The sequence below is a fragment of the Pezoporus wallicus genome, unplaced genomic scaffold, assembly GCF_028554395.1.
Source record: "Pezoporus wallicus isolate ANWC-B61680 ecotype Strahan unplaced genomic scaffold, APGP_CSIRO_Pwel_v1 contig_1876, whole genome shotgun sequence".
Taxonomy (NCBI): domain Eukaryota; kingdom Metazoa; phylum Chordata; class Aves; order Psittaciformes; family Psittacidae; genus Pezoporus; species Pezoporus wallicus.
The window spans coordinates 2,085,771-2,102,687 of NW_026638337.1; the positions used below are offsets into that span (position 1 = coordinate 2,085,771).

At 40.3% G+C, this 16,917-nt stretch overlaps 1 protein-coding gene across 7 annotated transcripts in view; it reads right to left on the reverse strand.

Moving 5' to 3' along the window:
* Window positions 1–16,917, reverse strand: part of STARD13 (StAR related lipid transfer domain containing 13) — a 295,099-nt gene that overhangs the window by 61,650 nt on the left and 216,532 nt on the right. The window contains exon 1 of one of the 7 annotated variants that reach the window (XM_057410430.1): window positions 13,572–13,856. The exons of 5 other annotated variants lie outside the window; for them this stretch is intronic. The gene's annotated coding sequence lies outside the window, so the exon portion shown is untranslated. Of the gene's footprint in view, window positions 1–13,571; window positions 13,857–16,917 lie in introns of those variants that run through there. One more of the 7 variants, XM_057410429.1, reaches the window with a different exon arrangement.

Here is a 16,917-nt window from a genome sequence, read left to right on the forward strand (position 1 = left end):
AGTGCATCTTACACAAACATAGAGTAAGGAATAACTTGATAATACCACCATCTGACTCATGTACTTGGGACTGATGATAACTGTAGCCACATCCTGTAAAATTACTACTAAAAAATAAAGATTTTTTTTTCTCCTCCCAAGAATGATCATGTTCATTTTTATCTTAAAAACACTTCGTCTAAAAAGTTGAAATTAACCATAGAACATAAATCCAAAGTGAAGAGTGAAAGTTCATCTAATCCACTGTTTGTCAAAACCTGCAGGACTAATATTTACTCTTCCTTAGAGGAACCCTGGATTCCGGACAACTTTGAAAAATATACACTCTGAGATGCACCTGACCAAACAGGTTGCTTTGGTTTCAAACCAGCTAGGTGGCAAATTTACTACTCTTTGCTGAACTAGATGTTTTGATGACACAGTTCCAGCTCTGTTCCTGGATGGAGACATTAACTGCTAGTGTTCAGCCGCTGCGGCTGGAATTCACAGCTCACTTTTCCAGGACTTGCATTTAACTACCTTTGGATTGCCACACCTGATTGCAGAAACTCAGTAAACTTCTCTGCTTTTCCTGCAAACAGTATCTTATATTCCTGCCATACTGGCATCTCAGCATCATTTACATTCCTGCTTACAGAAATGGTACCGTTTCATACCATACTGACTTCCACAGTTTGTAAGGGGTGCTGGGTGATAACTTCAGCTGCTCACTTCTTCTGATGAATATGAATGAGCCGGTCTCTCCCAAAGTATCACAGATTTGTTCAAATGAGAGGTCTGCACAACTGTGAGTTTCAGAAGGAAGAAGCATGGACTCCAAGAAAGCAAAAATATCAGTGAATGAAAAGCTAAGAATATCCTTTGGGTGAAGCATGAAGAGAGAATTGCCAGTTCCTCAAATAACATTGTTTATTTAACAGTATCCTGTTAGGGGAACTATGTAACTGCAGTGACTATGAATAACTGCTTACACATGACATGATAATGTGATAGATTATCATGAAGGTCTATTCTTAAAAGAACAATATTTGTGTCAGGAAAATACCCCTGCTCTAAATAGCCCATGACTAACCTGTACCACAATGGACAAAAACTGTCTCTGACCAGCCAGGAGTATGTTCTTTCAAATAAAGCAAACCCCAAATTATAATCTCATTGATAAATACCTTTCCAAAACAGTATTTCATGGTGAACACTGCCAGACACCAGACACTTTCACTACTATTAAATAACCTGAGGAGTACATTCCTATTTAGTATGAGTGAATATATCAGAATTTAGCCCTAAAAGCTTTTGTATACAAAGCCCTATGAACAGTTCATAGATAATGACTGTTTTTTCTCTGCTTTTGCAAAGAAAATCCTCAAACATACACTTATTTATATTAAACTATTCAAAAAACATTGACAGGATTTGAAGAACCAAATCTCTCTCTGTATAACCAAGTGTCTACATCTAGCTTGTGTCCCTGCAATACTCAGCATATGTAAAGTAGTAAAGAAGCATTAATTAATATTACTTTGCTGTCATAATATCGCTTTTCTTCAATCTCAGAGCCTGAGAAGTAACCCTCCCCAATGATCTCCGAAAGCATCAGTGCAGCGATCACACACCTCCTCACTGCCTGCTTTTTAATATTTCCTTTCCTTTAAAATATTTTAAAGCTGAGGTAATAGCACACAGAAAAGATATTTACTCTGCCATTCAATGCAGGTACGCTTTGAAGCAATGCAGTAGGCCCCTCACCCAAAAAACAATTTGCTGCATTTCAATTGCACACATTGAGTTACCGAAGGCCAACTCCTGTACCACTCAACAAAGGTGTATCTGCTTCTGCACTTAATACCTGTTGACTCGGTTTTATGCTTCAGTTTACAGTCTGTCTTTGCAGCTCACCCTGTGTGCAATGAGCAGAATCCAACTAGATTTTGCAGGATATTGCATGAAAAATGTCCCAAATATCTTCTACTGTTGTTTTCCAATTTTTTATGGTAAGGAAGTTGTCACTGTGGTCAGAAAGGAGAGAAATACAGATGTAAAAAAAACCCCAAACATTTAGAAGGCCAGTCTTAGGAAAAGCTGTTATTCAAGTTTCTGTCAGGGGCATAAGGTACAATTGCTCTGCTTCATTAATTTTTAATCACATCTGGCAGCCAGCCTCAGAAGTCTCCAAGACTTTATGATGCCTTGAAATGAAAGGGCAAAACATTCTCCTCCATCGTTCTGGAAGCCATCAGGGCATTAGCATCTGTCATAAATGTAAAGACTCTTCCAGAGCAGCCTTTAAGAGCTGTGCACTGACGGAGCTGCTCAAAGTACAGCAGTCAACTGTGACACCAGTAGCACCTCCTCTTTTTTTACCACGATGATGCCACACCCATAAGGCAAATATGGCTTTCACGAGATGAAAATGTGAGATAGGATAGCATCACAAATGAGTCCCCAGGAATGCTAAGATGGAAGCTTATCCTCAACTGACGTACAATACATAGCTTTACGGTGGGTTTTTATCTTGGAATTACCTAGGAATTTATTTCATAATTATTTCATCCATAATGATACAAAATGTGTAAGATATTTAGATCCTTTCTGCCAGGCTCCCTCCTGCTTCCCTTCTCTTCCACCCCCAAAAATTGTTTTTTATACTGGAAATAATTGTGAAAGCCACCAAGAACTAACAGTACACAGTACTGGGCATCTACCTTGACTCCAAGCTGTGATATATGTAGTTTATTCTGCACCTCAGATGTGCACGCTTTCACAGTAATTATAGGGACTTTGAGCTAGGAACAACTCCCTTTAATAAAAAGCACAACTGGGTATATTTAGAAACAGTTTTAGTTTCTAACCTTACATTTCTCCTAAAATCCTGCATCCTAAACATAGTCAGAATCTTTTTCTAAAAAGCAGTCTTCAGACTGTCAAATCTTACTTTATTTCTCTTTTACATGTGATTTAATAGAAATTAATAATACTTTTAAGATGGCAGAGTAAGAGATGACCAAAATAACTGTCACTTTATAGGTGCAGTGCACTCATATAACTTTAGCCATAGTGGTTTACTTGATAAGCTCAGACCAAATTCATCACTGGCTATCCATCTGCTGGGCTGGAATAAACAAGGGATGAACTTGCAGGGTGAGTCCTATATTTTCATTATGATGAGTTGCTCAACAATTTTTCACTATTAATGATTTAAAAGATTTTATGGCAAACCTAAAAATGTGTTACTTTTATGTCTGTCTCCAAAACACAACTCATAGAGCTTCACCTAGTAATTTCCTCATAATGCTTTTAATTTCTGCTTGCATTACAATGTATTTGTACTATTGCTGCCTAAGGATATAATATTTCTTACCACCTGTGTCTATGGGACATACCCTGCACCCAAATATAATTTCAGAATCTATTGACCTATTTCAGTCAAATGCCAGGTCTCAAAGATGCTACATTTTAGAAAAGCCACTTGAGAAAAGCTTAGTATTCCAGTAAGGAAAAGGCATTTGTGGGTTGACCCAGTACCCATGCTGAGAAGCAGCAGGCAGTTGGCTAAAGAATATGCAGCATTCTGCATCAGCCACAGTGTATGTACCACTTTCCCAACAAATATCTGAGGAATGGGAGAGAGATCTGGGGAGTGGCATGGAAGAGAGGACTTGGTTTCAGTGAAGTGGGGGGAGAAAAATCTGTAAGAAACTAGGCTACACTGATGCCAGTGCTCAGAAAGCAATTCATTTAGCTCAATTTTACAATATTCTCCAAGATAGGAATAAAGGTCAAAACCACTACTCATCACTGGGCTATGGGGCTGCTCGAAATTCTGGCAGCTCCAGACTGACTCATTAGAGGAACATATCACTGCTGCATTCTTCGCCAGTGTTGCAGGAGTGAGCGCATAATGTCCTTATAGCATAACACCCTCACATTGTGCTCATAGCCCTGTCCCTCCCACAGCTTCCTTCCTTAGAAACTCCAAGAGAACAAGATGCTGAGGGGCTAAGAGCTCTGCAGCCTGCCTCTGCCCTGAGTTATGTACTTGCCTTGGTGCAAAAAAAACTCCTAAAAGACTCATTTGCAAGAAAGGACCCTGGTGCACCATATTTCCTAGTGCCACAGATCTAGTAAGCTCCAGCACAAATGTCCTTAGAAGAGACAACTAAAAATGAGGAAATAATCATACCCATAGTAAACCAAGAAGCAGCCACCATTCCCTAAACACACAGCAAGTCCAATATCACTGGAGACTCACCCCCTGTTCCACAAACCATGTCACAACCAAAGCCCACCTTCTACTAATACTAACCAAAGACATGTAATGTATTCTACCAGAACAAAGCTTTTACTCAGCTTTTTTTGTGGTCCACAGGGAGAAGTTTGCACAATAATTACTATTCTTTATATTTCATTACAAACCTCAGCCAAAATTAGAATCTTGCAACAGTCAGTGATGCTCAAATATTTACTGACAAACAGGCTGGTCCCTTACAGAGCTTACCGTCCTCACAGACAGGCAGGAAAGGATAAGACAAAATCATGGAGACTTACGGATGGTCATCCTACAGAAGGGTGAATTTAGCTCCTTCGAGTTCAATGTAGAAGATGTGAGCTAAACTGAGTCAGGCCAAGTAAAGCTCAGGAACTCCTTTCTCTGGGATGAGTGCTTTAATTCTTGGGTTATTATGCAAGAGAAAGATAAGTCACGTCCATCTTCATATGAGTAAATGGGTCCCAACTGCATGGAGGTGCCAGCATTTATTTCCTATTGTTCTCTATATTCCCAATGGAAGAGGTATTTACTTGAATGAGGCAGGCTGAATCATCCTTGGGTGGGTGGATGGATGGAAAGGGGGGACCCAATCTCCCTCCGCAGGTCTTTAGTAAGCAACTGCTGCTCTTCTCAGACTGTACAAGGAATTTAAGCAACTATGACAAATGGACTGGATCATCTGCTTAACCCTGCGTACCTAAAAGCTTGAATTAAATGGACTGGGTTCTCCATAAGATAGACAGCCTCTCTAGAAAATACCAGCACTTCTTGATTTTTTCAGACAAATACCATAGTATTGACAATTATAGTGGGCCTGAGTTTCATCTGGAATAAATTAGTCTTGTTGCTGCCAAAGACTGGCCCAGAAAATCCATGTAAAACTGCAGGATCTTTGCAAGAAAATAAGGCTCTGTGTTAGGTGGAGCGTTGTTTCTAGGAAGGCCTGTTGTTGACTGTTTTAATCCAAAAGATTAAAAACATGATTATATATTATGGTCTCTGATTTAGCATGGTAAACAGACTTCAAAACCACAATCTAGTAACAGTGCCTTTGTCCCTGTGTGCTATCAATGGCAGACTCTTTTCTCTTTCTTTTTTTGCAAAGTTATTCACAAAATTAAAACAGGATAAAATGAGGAACTGAGCTCTTTTTCAAAGGTAGAACATAATTTAATCTTTAAGGCACAGAACAGAAGACCGTGGGTTTTCTCTTACTATGGACTTCTTGTACTTTTGTTGAAGATAAATATTTAGATAACAACCAATGTGATATTTAATTGTCAGGAACTATTATATTTAAAGAAAGTGCTAGAGATTTTCAGACTTGTTTTCCTATGTGTGTTGACAACCCCTTCCCATCATTTACACTCTGTATGACATATAAATACAATCACTGCTGTAATTTGTAAATTGTTAATATTAGGACTGTAGGGATAGCTAGGCTTTCAGTTCTACATAAAAAAAGACAGCTTTTACATAAACATCTGGCTGGACTTCCATTACTTTCCCATCTGTTATTTGTAGTCCTCTTCCTTCTCCTCAGACTCCAAATTTTTTTCTTGCTGCTCCCCTACCTGATTTGATCTGGGAAGCTGGACACCCTGCCTGCTCTTGGCTCCTGTAATACTCATAAACCATGAAACAAACACAAGATGAAAGGATAAAACCAAAAGCAGGATGGTATTTGATAAATTTTACTAGGTGGATCTTTCCAGCTGTGCATGTAATCAGGCAATGGCACCACCTGAACTGAGGCATGGTGTCCCATCTACCCTTTCCATCTGCTCCTCTGCTCAGTTTGTGTGAAAATGAAGGGTCTTCAGGTCAGGACCATGACTCCACATAAACATGACCAGCACTGACAGAAATAGGACTGGCAATGGGACAATTGATTCATTAACCATTGCTGTCCTGAGTCAGGAGCTAACCCTTAGACCTGACAAACCCAAAATGGGTAGAACAAAAGATTCATGAGTTTCAAGAACTACTCTCAGTACTATTTCAGACTTAGTCTTATTTCAGTGTGGCTAAGTATTCCATATCTTAGCTTACCAACATGTAAAATAAATTCTATAATAACACTTCGTTCAAAAAGATCCTGCAATGTATTACTAACTGGAATTTCAAATCTCTAGAGGAAAACCGCCATTCATGTATCTAATAACTGGAACTGCAAGGACATGATCTCCTTTTGGTTACCACTGAAGCAGCATATAAGATACTAGGTTAACAGATACAGCAAAAGAACTTTAGAAATGCATCTATTGGTAAAGTATTTAATGACTTTATTAGCATGAATTTGCCAAACTCTGTTGGGTTTTGTGTACATTCACAAAAACACCTCCAAAAGGATTTTTCTCATATTGTAAAAATAATTTTACTCAGAGAATAAGAAAATGAAACCACTTCTCACCAGGAAAAATGAACTTGTAAGATGATGCAGCTCTGAAACAAATTACATATATTCTACTAATCAATAAAACACAGTTGCCAAGGCAACACTGACATCAGAAAGTGAAATACAGAGGTCCATCTTACATAAACACATACACATACCAATATGTTATGTGAACTTTTGCAATCTAGCAGTGACTTCAAGGAAAAATATGCTTTTACAAAAGAACACATATTTTCCCAGGCTTGACAGATTCTTGTGTAAGAGCTTTTATGAGATTTTAGACAAGTTTTATTTTGTTTGGTAGTCTTTATTCTTGTTCTTTTCTTACTGGAAACAAAGAAATGTTGGGAAAAATGCTTTCAATGAAAATTAGTTCTTGCTATTAATGTGACTTAAAGCAGTGACAACTGGATAGGGGGAAAACTCTACTAAAGCATCTGAATATTGATCCCGAACACAGTTAAGTCTAAAAAATTTGAATTTGTAGGTCCTATTTGTATTATATTATGGGACAAATTCTGAATACCAAGACTGTATATAAAAAAGGATTTTTTTGCACGATACTTACAATTCTCATTATGTATCTTTAACCTGAAGGCTCAGTTCGGCCATCTTACCCAACAGCTATTATAATCGTACTGAGCTGAGTGGAATGAATCACAGGGCAGAATGCTATTGAGCATGACTACAGGTGATATCAGCCAGACACTTCTAATGTCTAATTTTGTATTTAATTTGAACATTTCATTAAATTATTTCATAGCTCACTGCCAGAGCCTTTCAATACAAATGTAGGTTGCTGGTACAGGTGGCTGCTTTCACTGCAGCTAAATAAAGCTCAGGTTTCCGAGCAATGTTCACAATTCCTTGCCCCTTTTTGCAAAAACTATGGTCAATACCCCTTGGTCATAAGGTACCACCTCATGGCTCCCTAAATTTCTGCTCATGTATCATCCATCTTCGTGCTTAGCCACCTGGAGCTGCCAGATACTGTCCTAACTTGGATGCCATAGCAACCAGGGCTGAGGAATTAAAGCAGAACTATAGCTGTCTATTGAATTTGCTCTGGAGGCTCAGGTGGGCAACAGAAATGTAATATAAATAAATAAAATGAAGCATGAGGGTGTTTGACTGCTGCCTTAAAGGTCTGCCAACATGCTCATTATCAGTACCAGATTTTAAGGCTATTTTCTGACAGACAATTTTCAAACTGAACTGGTTTAGCTCATTCAGCATTCCAGTGGAGAATCCTACAGAGATCTGGGTCAGCCTCTTCTAATTTTCAATTTAGCAAAAAAAGTGAAGTTTAACTCATTATGCCGCTGAAATGTCTTACGCAGCCCAAAATGTTCTTGTAATGACAAACTTGTGGTGTTTTTACAAAGAACTGAGAATATAGGATGGTATTGTCAGTTATGTATAAGCAGTAACAGTCCAAACAAAACATCATCTTCATTCCTCATAAGGTAAAGTGATGAAAAGACTGACTGTTATGTGTGATTACCTCTTCCATTTGTTTGGATATATAAATTAGACATGTTCCTACAGGACTATGGAGATTTAATGCACTATGCATGTGCTAAATATTAACATACACCTATATTCTTAATTCAGTGGCTCACAAGCACTAGAGAGGTACACATCCTTGCATCTATATCAACCACATTCACTCCTGGTCATCTGTGTGCATATTCCTGCAAACCAAATTAATATATCAGAACTACCCAAGTAGGTCATTAGCCACTCGTGGAGGGATGTGACAAATTAACATCTCCTGAACAAACAATTTTCTATGTTCTTCTTCTGTGACAAACAGGGGCCCATGCACTGCTCTAGGTGTACCAGCCTGGATGCACAGACCCAAGAGAGGTGCAGAGAGAAGGAGTAATGCCTGGATGTTATGCTATGCTCTGCTGTGCGGGAAAAGAAGATGAAGAGGTGCTTTTTAGACTTAGGGTTTGGGGGGCAGGTATGACGTCCCCAGGAGCACAGGCAGCAGAGGGTAGGTGCAAGCTCCAAATATTTCCCCAAAACTAAGGCAGGTGGGATTGTGTTGACTTTGTTGACTGTGTTGACTGATGTACAGTTGACTTTCCAACTGTATATCAGTGCTTATGGCTGGCAAAGGTCTGCCATTCATGGCTGTCACCCCCATTCAAAGCCTGTGTAACAAGTGCTAAAGCAAATATCATTCACATTTGCCCAAAGCCACACCCAAATGGAAGGGCCATCTAATACAGAACAGGTAAGTCCAGCCTTCACTTCTCCCAGCAGTGATCCACAAAGATGGAGCCACCAACCCCTTCTGCAGGACCACCTTCTGCCCAAATTGTTGGCTCTACTGGCAGATTCAAGAAATGAGACAGCCCTAACCACTGTTTTCTCATGAATTTCCTTCTCATTTGTAATTCAGGAACTCAACTGCACCTTTAAAAGACAGATACCAATGTTTTTACCTGTAGGTGGAAGACTATTTCCACAAAAGTCCCCTTAATCAATTCTTTCCTTTTGTCTATAATGTCCACAGATTTAATAGGAGCTTTTACGTGACAAAGGATGATTATGTTTTACTGAGTCTCCTTGCCTTCAAAAGCATCAATAAATCAACAAACCAGAGGTAATTAAGGATCAAAACAATGTTAAGGGCTGGATTTAAGTATGCAAACCCCAGAATATTCAGGACTCAACCTCAGCCCATCCTGTCTGTCCCTCTGTGCAAAAATGTTCTTCAAACAGCAAGTGAGCTCAGCTCATCTGGATGTGTTTGGTGGACAAAAACTGAGCTTAATGTAGCTCCTCTGGCTTTTATCTGCTTAAATCAGCATCCTATTATTATTTCAATTTACAATCACTTAATTAAAGCAATGTCCTAGCAAAAAAAAAATTGCCTGGGTGGCCTGACTATTATATCCCCATATTTTTTAAGAAGTGACCTTTTCTTCTGAGTTCAAGAAACCATGCTTGATCACTAGATCTGGGTGGGAGTTTTGCTTGTGAGGATTATGAGCACATTACAAGCAAAGCTTATTTGATTTATGCATAACTTTTCACTGAAGGTACAAAACAAGTAGCCATCAACTTAATGCTACTTAATGCCGAAGGCTTTAAAGGGACACATGAAGTCATCTTTGTTATGAGACAGCAAAAACTCATGATTCTAGGTCAAGGTTATAAATGAATAAGTAAATCACTTATGCATTGCATTCAGTTAGGCCCTACTCCAAACTCATCTAGTAAATAACAGCTTTGCTGTTGCTGTATGTCCTGTGCAGACATTCAGTGAGAGGTTTCATAATGTTCCACAGCCTACAGAGCTCCCTTCTTCTTTTTTTTTTAATCTAATTTTCTGTTTTTAACAGTATCTGATAAGAAAACAAGAGGCAGCTGTAGCCCTATCACCCAGCCTATGCTTGACATACACTATATCACAAAGTACAAAAGGACAAAATTCATTAAAACTGGGATAATGTGCAATATATGTAAAATAAGTTCTAAGATATTTTACCTGTAAGAATTAGTGCACACAGGAAGGCACACTTGCGGTGGTTACATGAAGGATGTTTCCAGGTAATGAAGAGACTTAGAAGGTGACTACTAGAAAAGTAGGGACTGTGCAGGCAGTAACTGAAATGACTGGAGCCTGAGCACACCATTCTACTAATTCTTACAGAAGAGTAAGGGTTGGGGGCTGGTAGACTCCAAACCTACTCCAAACCACCAAGAGAATGCAGTCCCATTGGGCAAAAAAACATTTTGCATCAGCTTAGACCACTTTTTCTTCCTCCTGCCAAATGCAAGATTAAAGGAAGACACTGGACTTACACTGGGTCTGTTTACCAGCACTATCTCATTAAGAGCTCTCTCAGGGTTCTTAAGAGCCCTTCAAGGGGAAGACAGTCCCCCTCAAGGACCACATTATAAAGGCAGATCTTCTATAAAAGTCACCAGGGCACTAGATTTGCTCTGTGTCCTAGGACAGCTCACTGGCATACCCGAGGAAAAGAACTGGTACCATCACCTGAAACCCATAGCACTACCCACTGCCCTCTTCAATTAGTTCTACCAAAAAGCAGGAAAGGCTTGAATTCAATTCATCAAGAGCTAAATTGGATACTCCTCTAGGAGAGTCTCAGCAAGAAAACATTCTGTGGGAGGACAACCAAAACACAAGGTGGCTGAAAAGGAAGCCAAAATTAACAAAGTAGAAAAGGTTACAATTAACCTAAATTCCCATAAACTTACAAATCAGAGGTCAACACATGCGTAACAAAGAGATGTCTGACAGACAGCCATAAGCACACCCTCTACAGATAGACAGAAAATGAGTGTGCATCAAGACAGCATGATGAGCAGTGAAGCCAAATGACCTGAGCGGGCTGAATGACACTGCAGGGCAATAGTACAGGATGCTGTTCAAAAGGGAGGTGGTGCTGGGTTTATCCTTGGGATATTATTTAAGCACAGTGCTTAACAGCTCCTACTGATTTGATAAATATACAATCATACATATAATAGTTAGGGTTGGAAAGGACCTTAAGATCATCTAGTTCCAGGCCCCCTGCCCTGAGCAGGGACGCTTCCTTGGCAGTTGGGGTAAAGCAGACAATTGATCTTTCTTTCTTTCCCACTCTGTCAATGAAGAATGTCTTGATTATACTAAGTGGTTATGTCTGGGAAACTGGATGTGATGGGTGAGACACAACACTCTTACCTTTCCCCAGGTTTATTATGTGACCCTGCATTGGACCATTGTATTGGACCATTACAGTGTTGTAACCATTAGTAAAGGACCCTGTGAAGAGATTGAAGGGTACAAAATGAACTAGTATTGTCAACTGAAAAATCCATTTTCTCCTCATTTTTTGTTAAATCTCAACACAGTAGCAGTGTACTGAACAGGAAACATATCTCTCCCCTCTTGTTTCATCATATGGAAAATGTTGGCACTGATTCCCTGCAACATGAAAGGAAATGTCTGTAGATATGCCTGGTATGTAACAAGCGACTATCATGCAGTGATGTGAGACTAATTGATTTGAAGGCAAACACCTTGATGGACAAGCAAGCAGAACACACTTAAAAATAAGACTTAAGGCAAAGGAAAGACACTGATGTACAGTATATCCCTGTCGTCTCTACCATGCTTGACAAGCTCTTTATTCCTTACAAATAAAGAAACACCAGGAACTGTGACTATTTTAGCAACAAACATCAGAAGAAAACTGTATCAACATTCTAGCGTACAGACCTCTTGTGCCAAAGTGGGATGAGCTATACCAGCAAGCCCTGCATACTGAAAGCAGACTTTTCCTCTTTCACAAATTCTTTCCTCCCTCTTCAATAACAGCACCTACCAATATCAGCTAAATTACCAGCAGGCTCCAGAGACCTGTACCCATCTCTGCTCATTCCCTTTCAGACCTTTGCAAATCATCATTTCCAAAATGTGTCTGGTGCTAGTGGAAACAGAACCTGCGTCTTTCAGCTCACTGAGACCCAGAAAGAAGAAGCAAACTTCTGGCTGTATGTAGTAGCAAAAGCAGTGGCAGGACATACTGGGCTGCCCAGCAGACTCTGATTCCCTACAAAGGTGCCAACAACCCTAACCAGAACAGGATGTTGGGATAATGCAAAGAATCCACTTTGTTTTCCCCAGTTGTCCCTGCCATCAGTCACTGTGCCCCCTCCCCCTAAGTAAATGAAATCAATCAGCAGGGATTTCTGTAAAATACATAAAACAGTCATCTTCCAGACTCTACCAGAAGATAAATGGTTCCAGACATTGGACTGCAGCCATTTTCCCACACATGCTACAGTGTTTTGTCATCCATATTGGGCCATAATAGTGAGTGGGTTTTGGTTGTTGGTTTTGTTGGTTTTTTTTTTTCCTCAGTCAGCAGCCAATGCTTCTGCTTCTAACTCATACATTAAAACCACTGCAACAGGAGTAATTTTTTTTGGTACAGTTTGTAATAGACCAGCTTCATTCCCAATAATACAGTCTGGGGTCTTGTACAGAACTTTGACACTTTTCTGCTACAGCTAATATTGCCTTATTGCTCCCAGCTCACAAACCTTTTTGTTATTAAAACACATCACCCCAAATACGAGCCACTGAACTGAAACAAGCATGAAATTATGAGCAGTGCAAACCTTATCTGAGAACCTGCTAATAAGAAATAATAGGACTGCTTACAGTATCTCACATAGCCTTTTGTGCTAGTTTCAAAGAAGGATACAAATACATGACAAAAGATGCAACATAATGTGAGTTTACAATTAATTTTAACATATTTCAAAGCAAGCCCTTAATAATCTGTTAACATAAAACGCACTTTGGAAAGAACCATGGGGCTTTTCATTATTAAGAAATGTGCAACCAAATTCTATCCTTAATTAAATCAGGAGTAATTTTATTAACTGCAGTAGACTCAAACCTGACTTACATCAGTGTAAGTGAGGGTAGGATCTAGCCCCAGGGTGTTTATACACTGCAGTTCCAGTTAGTTTAGATCTATTTGGGTGGGAACTCCTTTCCCCTTTCCAGAAAAAATATTCTTGCCTACCCTTTTTCACCTCGCAACTGGGGCCAAAGCAGTCTTTTTTTCTAAGATATTTTTCAGAAAGTTTACGAACAAAACTTACTCTCCACAGGAGATGACCTTATTAAACAAAACCACCCTCTGAAGTGATGGACACTGGCAGTTTTAAAGTTAGTTTCCAAGTTTTCAAACAAACCACCTCAAACAGATAAACTTATTTACATTGCAAAAATAAATAAAAAACTTCAAGCAAAAGCTATTTTATAAAGGAGCTATTTATGCCTGTTTTCAAAGCTGAAAAGCCCTTCCAAACAGTATGCTATCTGCTGCATTTAAACATCCCTGCTACAGTATAGAAACTTACTGTCCACAGATATCCTTGGGCTTCACTGTACCTCTGAACCAAAATCACTTTCTTCTGTACTTCATTTTCTGCCCTCCTGAAATTGGATTCCCAGTTCCTTACAGATGGCTCGTCTGTCACCGAGTGCTGCTTCTGCCTCCTTATCGCTGCCAGCTAACACTTCCACGATGCTTAGCTGCTGTCTGCGGAGCTGTGCTCTACATCATTTCTACTCTGATCAATGCTCCGCTTGGTTTTAGGTTGGTTCCTAGTCCCGCCTCCTGCTCTTGAAGAAATGAAAACTCACAGCTGGATTTTCTATAAATCATCCCTTTTAACAGTGGCTGAGCAAGTATGGCAAATACTACAGCTAAGACCTGCTGCTCTATTTGGAACTTCAAAAACAATTCTTCATCTTAATGATGCACACATGAAAGTTAATCATGTACTAAAATCACTAATACTGAAAAAAATAGTGGCCAGATAATTGTGACCTTCAGGGCTTAGAAGCTGATTAATGTAATTCAAAACGCCTCTCTGTTCCAGAAAAGGAATATGGTAAAACATACTGCCTCAGTGAACTGCTTTATATAGTGTTTTGCTTTGCACGAGAGCTTGTCATTCTTACAAAGATAAATGTACATTTGCAATACAGAGCTTTTTGACAAGTTAGTTAGCCCAGCATACACAGTGTTTAGGCTAGCAGCCCTAAGCTTGAAAGAGCCTTTACCATCATAGCAGTTCTTTTGAAGTGTGGGCAGGAAATACTTTTATTTTCTGCACAGCACTAAGTGCACTACATAGCGCTGAACTCATTATCACGTTTAACAAAGCATGGAGTATAAAAGCAAGGTGGTACCATAAAACCAGTGCTACGAACTTTGTTCCCATGAGCAGAACAAAACAGCCGCGTTTCTGTAAACTGTAAATTGTTTTAATCCTCCACCCTCCAGATCTTCTTAAGAAACTGTGCTGTGGAAATTAAAAATGACTGGGCAGATCTGGATACAGTCTGAATGGGCTGCAAAATCCTGGGGTTGTCATGTTATTCTATTGTCAGACAGAAATCCCAGCTGAAAGTGCAGGCAGGGCTAAAACCAGCTCCTTCCTCACTAACAGCTCATATTGTCCTGGTGGTACACAGGGTCCCCATACCACTGCCCACACTGAAAAGCATCTGAGCTGCTGCCACAGGCTTGATGAAGGACCCCTCGAGTTTCACGTCCACCAGCAGCTCAGGGAAGGGTGCAAGAGCAACATGTATGGAAGCAGCTTTTCCTCAGGTGTGCCACTTGGCTCCCAGCAAGCAGGGACCCCAGGGCTTCCCCAGGCAGCTGCTGGAGCAGGACTACTGCGTCACCAGCCTTGTATGAGTGCATCTCATCCCTTTTTGAGTCTCTTCCACCCAGCCCTAATGCATTCCAAAAACCTTGTGGAAAGCCACCAAAAAAAGCACTTCTGTCTACTTACACCAACTCTCTAACCACTTCATTACATGTCCCACAGTTCTCCCAAGCTCATTTTTTCCACATGATGGATGACTTCACGGGCTTCTGTCAGATCCCATTTAACTCTCTTTTTTTCCTAAGCTGAACAATCTCATCTGTTTCATGCTGGGGCTGGTCAGCCTTGCTGCCCATCCCTGTATGTATAACTGCTCCCATAAGCAATGCAGTTAGCCCTTTAGTTCACATGGTAGAAGCTGATGTTACAGCACCTGAGCTCAAGCCTTGCTCTCAGTCTGACTGCTTTTTGTTGAAATGAGAAAATATTCTCATTTTCTTTGCTTACACTTCTGCAGACATTGTGAGGACAGTCACTTGTTAGCTTGCAGTCCAACAGCTTTCCACAACCACCCCATAAGTGCCCTGCACACAAGAATTTGAGAACAACTATGCCAGACTAATTTCCAGATGGTTAGGAGCCAGGAAACCTAGCAGAAAGTGGTATGGATTAAGTAGTCAGGAATGGTCTGAGCTAAGGGCAGCACCGCTCTGATGCAGTTACTACTCTCTTAACCAGCAGCTGTAAGACATGGGTCCTGGGCCCATGTCCAAGCAGCTGTGACTCAGATTTGAAGTGCTGCAATGACAGTGCTCTCCTGTGGATGCACTGGCCGATCAGTGCCAGTAACTTGATGATGGAGAGTGAAACAAGCAGGGGAGGAGCAGCATCCCTGTGCCCAATCCAAATATGTAACAGCAAATGCAATAAATATGTTTTGCAGGTGCTGCTGTACATTCAGTAATTATTAGCTGTCAAAAAAACACATGACTGATTAAAATTACTTGCTTGACCTTTAAAATGTACTTGAAAATCCATAAATGAGACCAATCAGTAGTACATAACCATTTGAATAATCACAGAATTTTGAATCTTTAGCAAAAGCTGTAAAAGGAAATTAAAGGCTCAATACCACAGTGTGACATGTGCTGGATGGAGCATTTTGTCCATTGCCTGGAGTAATATTTACAGCACACAGGGCAAGATTTGCTCTTTCTCTGCCCTGAGAATGTTGACCATCACCTGAATAATAAGATAAAAAGCCTGCTGCAGATGAAAAGAAATGTATTTTCTCTACATCATCCTCCATGTGCTTTGAGTTCAGACAGTGCACTGAGTTCCTTGGGGGTGAACGGGAAGATCTGCTCCCACCACTAATGAGTGTTCAGTTTACAGGCTCCAAATAGAGTAAATCCACAATAAAGCAGCAAAATGCGGTAGCATAGCTGTTGGTTTATCAGGACTGTTTCTCTCTGCAAATCTTCTCCTTTTGGGCCACGCTTTTTGCTAATTGCGGACACAGCCCTATAATAGCCCAGTACGGCTGAACACAAGACAGCCACTGAATGAGCTTAGGTCCTGGGAGACAGATCATCTGCACTGCTGGTTCTCTCTCTGGCTCTGTTTTGGACCACTCCTACCAACCTTTTCCTAAGCACTGTGAACATGAGTCAGTCTATGCTCCCTGTCTGTGGGATCCCTGATCCTTCCTTGTTTGGTAGTACAGATGTCATCCCAGGGATGAAGGACATTAGACTAGTTTCTTCTGTCACTGCTGGGCAGATGCCATAGCCCTCAGTGGTCCCTTCACCTGGAGATAGTTGTGAGATCTGCTGAGATTGGATACCATAAAACAGACACTTCTTCCCAAACTGTGGCTCCACAGGTCAGACTCCTAATTAGTCCCATTACCATTTAAATAGATATTAGAAAATGTCATATAGAGTGGAAGACTTGGAGACCTACTGATTGAATTGGGAGAATTACCCTCTTGCCCAGAAGTTCAACAGGCAAGAATGCTCTGCTGGGGAAGTGCTTTGGGTACCACACAGATCTTCACTTGGGCCTTCTGACCTGTAGCCTC